This window comes from Xenopus laevis, chromosome 5S, assembly GCF_017654675.1.
Source record: "Xenopus laevis strain J_2021 chromosome 5S, Xenopus_laevis_v10.1, whole genome shotgun sequence".
Taxonomy (NCBI): domain Eukaryota; kingdom Metazoa; phylum Chordata; class Amphibia; order Anura; family Pipidae; genus Xenopus; species Xenopus laevis.
In genome coordinates this window covers 62,900,753-62,908,285 of record NC_054380.1, presented here as the reverse complement: position 1 = coordinate 62,908,285, position 7,533 = coordinate 62,900,753, and the positions used below count along the sequence as shown (strand labels likewise).

General features: G+C 42.3%; 1 long non-coding RNA gene across 1 annotated transcript; it reads right to left on the bottom strand.

Moving 5' to 3' along the window:
• Positions 1-468: 468 nt before the first annotated feature.
• On the bottom strand, positions 469-3,118 carry LOC121394240. The gene is made up of 3 exons (XR_005961574.1): positions 2,227-3,118; positions 984-1,152; positions 469-636 (listed from the first exon to the last, which is right to left on the bottom strand). It is a non-coding gene; the product is annotated as an uncharacterized LOC121394240 (long non-coding RNA).
• Between the last annotated feature and the right edge of the window lie 4,415 nt (positions 3,119-7,533).

The following is a 7,533-nucleotide window of genomic DNA, read 5'->3' as shown; positions in this document are numbered from 1 at the left end:
CGAGATCTTCCTTTCCTAGACGTACTCCATGTCAGTACACCCGCCCTTTCTTTTCCGGTAATTTAAGAGCTTGTTACAAAGACGCTGGTAGGTGGGTGTGGTTGGCCTTTTAAAGGCTTGGGGAGGTTCCTTCTAATTGGAGCAGGGAGGAGGGGCTATCCCGTAACGTACTGACATGGAGTACGTCTAGGAAAGGAAGATCTCGGTAAGTATGAAATAATCTTCCTTTATCTGTATAAGAGATGCAGAAAGTCCATTTGCAACATTTTTCTTTGTGCCTCTGGTACCATCATGATGGTAGGCATTAAACCTGTATAAAATGAGAATTCTGGTGTTTCTTCAAAAGGATAAGTCCTCTTGACAGAAGCCTCTTGGGAATCCTTTTGGGATGATACTGAATCACATGAAAGCATGTCTTTTTTTTCTTTTTCTTTTTGCTGCCCGAGTGTGGTCAGGCTGAGACGCTTGTGCAGGTGGGGAGACAGTGCTGGTAGAAGTGCCAGGTGGGGTAACAGTGCTGGTAGAAGTGCCAGGTGGGGTAACAGTGCTGGTAGAAGTACCAAGTGGGGTGACAGTGCTGGTAGTTGGTTTGTCTGATGAAGCAGTTTCTGGATTCTCTGTCTCTATTTCTTCATCCTGCACAATATCAAGAAGATTGCTAGAAGTTCTAATGGAAAAAATTACCATTAAAACAAGGAATTCTTTCCATACAAATAATACATACATTTTTGTATACTCTGAGTCATTCCTCTGCATTGTTGTGTTAGAAATATCTTCAATATGAGTACATGGATATACCAGGGTAGGTAACATTCAAATGGAGGTCACTGACCCCATCTGAAGACCAAATACTCAAAGGCTACAAAGTTATCACAATAACGTTTTTCTATTTCTCATCTTTCTATATAGGCCCTGTTCAACATTAGTATGATGTATTGATCATACCCTCCCCCCCCCCAAAATGGAGGATTATTCACACTTACTGTCTCTTAGCAAAAGAAAGTAGTACAAATTTCAATTCGTCAGCATAAACATACTTCTTTCTTTTTGATGGCGATGCACCACTTTGTGTATCTGTCTTCTGGGCAGACACTTCCCTACGAAAGCAATCTCTAATGTGCTTCCACCTGCTTTGAATTTGAATTTCTTTGGCTGTAGGGGATGGAAAAGAAAATTAATATTGTTACAATAAGTACTGAATTTAGACGAGTCATATAGTAAGACAGTACTAAACCACATAGTATGACACTAAAGTAATGTTTTGAACCAGCCATACTTAATAACGTAATGATTGCCACTTGTAAAAAAAACCATCATATCCACAGACTGTATGCATACCCCCATACATATGCTTGCAACACATGATATGCCCCACAGTAGGTGCTACCGGTATTTCACCGGCCTGGCTGGTATTTTTGATGGTTGATCACAATGTTATTAATAGGAAAAAAGATAAATATGTAGGAAGGTCAGTATTTTTTCAAGAAAAGGTGGCAACCCTACCCACATATATAAGATTGTAAAATTAAAAATTGTGGCAAGCACTTACCTTTCATATTTTTTTCACCATCTGAAAGAGCTTCCCAGCCTGTAATAAGATGAAGTGCCACCTCATCCCAAGAATTGTTTCCTTATAAGCTTATTGTGGTATGATGGTAAATCATATAGAGACCTGGTCGATCTTCCACCAAATCAATCAGCCTATCTGTATCAAAATGCTGCTTTACCAAAGTCATTTTTCTGGAAATTGTTTTTGCTGGAGTATTGTGGCACAGCGTCCTCCTCGAAAAAAAGCACCCGAGTGATAATGGAGCGTGTGGTCGCTCGACCAAACAAATTTTAATTTTGCGCCTTCATTACTACGTGACGACGACTTGACGCTGTAGGATCTATGTTGTGCGTTCTGCCTACGTCATGCCGCTTTGCATATTATCGCTGCTATTTGTCTCCTGGTCTGTTTGGTACAGGCGTTTTTGTATACTTCACTATGTCTTTGCTGTTTTTCAATTATTGTGCTACTGGTGCTTTTAAATAGCATTGTGTGCATGATACTTGGCAATTTGCTATACTTTCTATGTATATTCAAAACGAGTGACTAGTCGCCGCTACTTTTAGAAAACAACAGGCATCAAATCGCCCCCCAATCTGCTCGTGTGGATTAACCCTTAAAGGACCAGTAACATAATTTTTTATTCACAAAAAAAATAATTAATATACATTACTTACCCCCAATATACTGCTCTTTCCTGCTGTTTCAGTAAGACAGCCGAAAAAAATCAAACCGAAGCTGTCCCACGGCATCCAAAGGGTCTCCGCCATCTTCTAGCTTCATCTTCCTTCTTCTCCTCTACGTGCGCATAGCTGTGTGCCTCTTCCGGGTCTTCATGACATCACTTCCTCTCTCACTGCATGTTCCCTCGGCGTCTGTCCATGCAGCTTTCCCCGTGTTCCTGTCACCACAGCCTTTGCCTCCTTTCAAGTAGCTTTACCCCTCCATGTTCCTCTCACAGACATTCCCTCACCCAGCCTTTTCTTTTCTGAGCGTCCACTTTCAGTGCAGCATTCTCCCCCCCTGTTCCTCTCACTGCCGTTCCCTCATCCAGCCTTCTTGTTTCCTCCATGTTCCTCTCACACTGCGTCTCCTTTCCTTAGCGTCCCCTTTCAATTGCAGCCTCCCCCCTCTGTGTTCCTCTCATTTTTTTCCGTCACCCAGCTTTTTCCTCCCCCTCCTCTGTGTTCCTCTCACTGCTGCCTTTTTCGTTTCCTCCCTCTCCATGTTCCTCTTACTACCGGCTCCTTTCCTTAGCGTCCCTGTCAGTGCAGCCTTCTCCCCCCTGTGTGCCTCTCACTGCTCAGATTTCAACTTTCCTCCCCCCTCCATGTTCCTCTCTCACCAGTCTTCTTTCGTAGCGTGTTCCTCTCACCGTCGCTGCTCTCGCGCTACTGTTCACTCCCCTCACCAACTCGTCTTAAAAAAATAAAATACACAGCAAGAAGAACTTTTGCACTTGCCGGCTGCTCTTCTGACTTCCGGGTTCCTGCCGGAAGTCCTTGGAGGAGGAGGAGTACTGCCGGGGCCGCGCACGTACTGCGCAGAGTAAAGACTGGTCGCCAAATCGCCGTTTTTCTAAAGTCAGGTCCGACCATGGAGGGGAGTTTTTACTGGGGACTTTTCAGCTAAAAGGAGGGTGAATATGGAATATCTATTAGGTCGTGAGTATTATATACAGGCTGTAATTTTTATTTTTTTAATAAAAAAAAATGATGTTACTGGTCCTTTAAGCACAAGGACAGATATTATGTAGTCGTAGCTTAATATTTGCATCAAGCAAATAAAAAGAAACATAAGTCTTTTCAGTCCATAACCATAACATTTTGGTAACACCAGCTATTAATAGTGTGTGCCTGTATGTATGTATAACTTTATTTGTAAAGCGCTGTTAAGGAGCTACAGCGCTGTACAGTGCATAAAAGTACAATATTTATAAAAGTATACACAGGGAAGACAAATCACATAATTAATATACACATAAATCATATCAGGACTAAAAGCTTAAGTGCTCTGTGGTTAGAGACATAGTGGGAAGAAGGTACCTGCCCCGTAGAGCTTACTGTCTAAGTGGACAGGAGGCTCATACAGGCACAAATTGGAGATGAAAAAGTGCACAAGGTAAGGCATAGTCAGTAGACACAGGACTATGCTATGTTTTTTGTTGAAGAGCTTGAGAGAGGGTTCCTTATGGAGAAATTCAGTGTTGGAATTCCAAAGTTAAGGAGCAACAAGATAGAAGGGTTTGAGACGAGAGGTTGCAGTGGATGTGGATGGGGTGAAGAGAAAGTGGCTCTGAGAGGAGCGGAGAAGACAAACAGGAATGTAAAGTGAGACAAGAGAAGAAATGTAGTGAGGAGCAGAGGAGTCAAGGGATTTGAATGTTAGTAGAAGGGTTTTAAATGCTATACTTTGCTTAACAGGCAGCCATGTTAAGGATCTTAGTTGGGGTTGAGCAGGTTCTCTTTTAGGAGATAGCAGAAGGATCCTGGTAGCAGAGTTTAAGATTGATTGGAGGGGAGAGAGATGGGAGTCAGGAAGGCCAGTTAGGAGGAAACAGGGCTGGAACTAGGGGTAAGCAGAGTAGATGCGTGAATAGGATGGCAACAGGCATGTACCTTCTCTGCCACCTACTCCATGTCCGGTCCCCTCTCACCCCATCCATCCATTGTATCAATTTTCGTGTGCACACGAGTGGCAATCCGCGCATTCGCGCTAGCGGGAATTCACGCAGTAGTGTGTCTAGCCGGCACCGTGACCGGCCAGGTTGCCTAGGGAGGAGATTGCAATAGTCTAAACGGGATAAGATAAGGGATTAGTGTTTTGGCAGTAGTTCGTGAAAAAAAACGTGCAAATCTTGGCTACATTGTGGAGGAAGAAATTACAGGTTTTGGCAGTATTATTAATATGATGAGAGAAGGAGAAGGACTGTTCAAAAATGACCCCCAAGCAGCGTGCTGAGTTAACCGAATTAATGGTCATGCCATCAATAGTAATGGTGAAAAGAAGAGAAGGGCTCAACTTGGGTGGAAAGACCATGAGCTAAGTATTGGTTAAGTTGAGCTTGAGGTGGCGTTGGTTCATCCAGGAAGAGATAGCTACTAAGCAGTCTGATATCTGGGTTTGAACGTCAGCGGTTAGTGAGGGGGTGTCTAAATATATTTGAATGTCATCGGCATACAGGTGGTATTTAAGGCCAAATGAAGATATAAGCTCTCCTAAAGAGAGAGTGTACAAAGAGGACTCAGAGCGATACGCTTTCTGAAGTCATCCAAAGTTGCCTCTTGAGGAAACTTCGGGCGACTTACGGAAAACAAATTGCTTCAAGTGCCATCCTACCAGCGATTTAGATTCTAGCCGACGGGAAGGAAGTTTGGGGAGATTAGTCGCCCGAAGAAGAGGCGATTTGCCGATGGGCAAATAAATCTCCCCGAATCTCCACGTGTGTCTCCCTAAGATGGACAGGGGGAGAGGATTTGTTTGCAAAAGTAACAAAGAAGGAGTGGTCAGAAAGGTAGGAATATAACCAGGCTGCAGCTTGATCACTGATACCAATTGAATGTAGAATTTGCATTAAAACAGAATGGTTAATAGTATCAAAAGCAGAAGATAAGTCCAGAGTAAAGATCATTTGCAACTCTACATAAGGCAGTCTCAGTGGAGTGTGCAGGTCAAAAGCCAGATTTTCACTATACAATATGTTTTTTTAGGAGTTAATAATACACCTGCACAGCCCACCATCAGGGTTTTTCATTTAAATGGAAATAAATATATACATATAATGTAATTAGAGAATATATATATATATATATATATGTGTATATATATATATATATACTATATATATATATATAATGTACACATATATATATATGTCCACAATCGTCTCTGATTTGTCAAGTTGTATGGTCGTTTAAAGGTGGCCATACACGGGCCGATAAAAGCTGCCGACAGACCGTGTCGGCAGCTGATTGGCCCGTGTATGGGGGCCCCCGACGGGCTTCCCCGATCGAGATCTGGCCGAAAGTCGGCCAGATCTCGATCGGATGGGATTAAAAATCCCGTCGGATCGCGGCCGCATCTGTTCGTTGATGCGGTCCCGCGATCCGACCGCCCGTTTGGCGAACGCTAGGATCCGATCGTTGGGCCCTAGGGCCCACGATCGGATCAGCCCGATATTGCCCACCTCAAGGTGGGCATATCGGAGGGAGATCCGCTCGTTTGGCGACATCGCCAAACGAGCGGATCTATCCGTGTATGGCCATCTTAAGAGTGCATCTGGATGGTAAGGACCAGCACTCTCTTATATTCAGGTTAAAACAAAAGAAAATTTATTTCACATACCACTTGTGCCCAATGTTTTGCTCCACATTAGGACCTTTATCAAGGATAACAAATAGTGACTTGTGCAAATCTTCCCATAACCATTGTGAAAATGGAGCCAAAACGACCCTCAATTAAGTAAAGTTAAATATGCAAAATACCTAACATATTAAAGTGTATTTCTCTAGTCTATCTACTAGGTGGATAGACATATGCAGGGTCGGATTTACATAGTGGACGCCCCTAGGCCCATTACCGTTCATCACCCCTGTCCCCTCCCCTTTATTCGTGCAAATTTTCATCATCTGGACTGGAGCAATAGGGACTGGCACATAGGAAATGTAAAAAAATATTGTATTATCAGTTCATCCCCAGTGTCTTTGAACCAATTTGGGTGTGGTTGAGCAGCATGCCGTCCCCCTAAAATCTTGCCGTCCTAGGCCTGGGCCTATGTGGCCTTTCCACAAATCTGGGCCTGGACATACAGTATCTGTCATAGTGCATTCCATCGTGTTGCTATATCCAATATACCTTAGTAACTGTGCATTTTGCTAAAATACACATTTCAGTGTTAAATATAAATTTTAACAGCAAAGTTAATTGCACCCCTGGACTTTTCACAACAAACATATTGCTACTGGCAGCTTTAATAATCACATTAATTTTGTGCTGCGCAGGTATTGGAAAAAGCCGCACTCCTCTGGGCATCCAAAGAATTAAGGGAATGATCAGTAACGGGCGTATTTCCCAGTCCACTGCTATTATAATTCCCTTAAAGGCATATTGTCATGGGAAAACATTTCTTTTAAAAATGCATCAGTTAATAGTGCTGCTCCAGAGACTGCACTGAAATTCATTTTTCAAAAGTGGAAATTGATTTTTATATATTTCATTTTTAAATCCGACATGGGGTTTGACCTGGGGTTTCCTAAGTGCCCCCAGTCATGTGACTTGTGCTCTGATAAACTTCAGCCACTCTTTACTGCTGCACTGCAAGTTGGAGTGATATCACCCCTCCCCAGCATCCCAATGGGAAGATAACCAGATAACAGCTCCCTGGTAGATATAAGCAGTTCTATAGCACAACACTGGCTCTTTATGAAAGCTCATGACCAGGCAAAATTACCTGAGATGGCTGTCTACACATCAATATTAAAACTAAAAAAAAAAACACTTGTTGGATGAAGGTTTATATGGTAGAGTGAATTATTTGCAAACAGTGTAATTTAGAAATAAAAACTACACCATAAAAACCATGACATAATCCCTTTAAGTAGAATATTCAAAACAGAAACATAGCTGTCTCATTACCATTGTATCTTTATTTGGGAACCTCGCAAACTACACCTATTCTGCTAGATTTGATTTACACTGATAAAAAGATACAGATAAACCTTTAATGAGCTGCCTAGTTATTTTATCAGGAGCGGGTTCCTGGTCACTCCCACTCGACAACAGCTTCCAATCAATATACGTATCGCAATACCAAGGATAAACATTTCAGTTCTCCAAATAGTATTAAAACATTTTCTTTCTTTATTTCTCATCTTGCTGTCAGTAATGCCACTTTGGGTCACTCTAATCCTGAGTTGTGCAGTCAATGGTGTAATATCTTGAACAACTTCATTTGATTTGATGCTTTTAGTTATAGACTTTGTTGG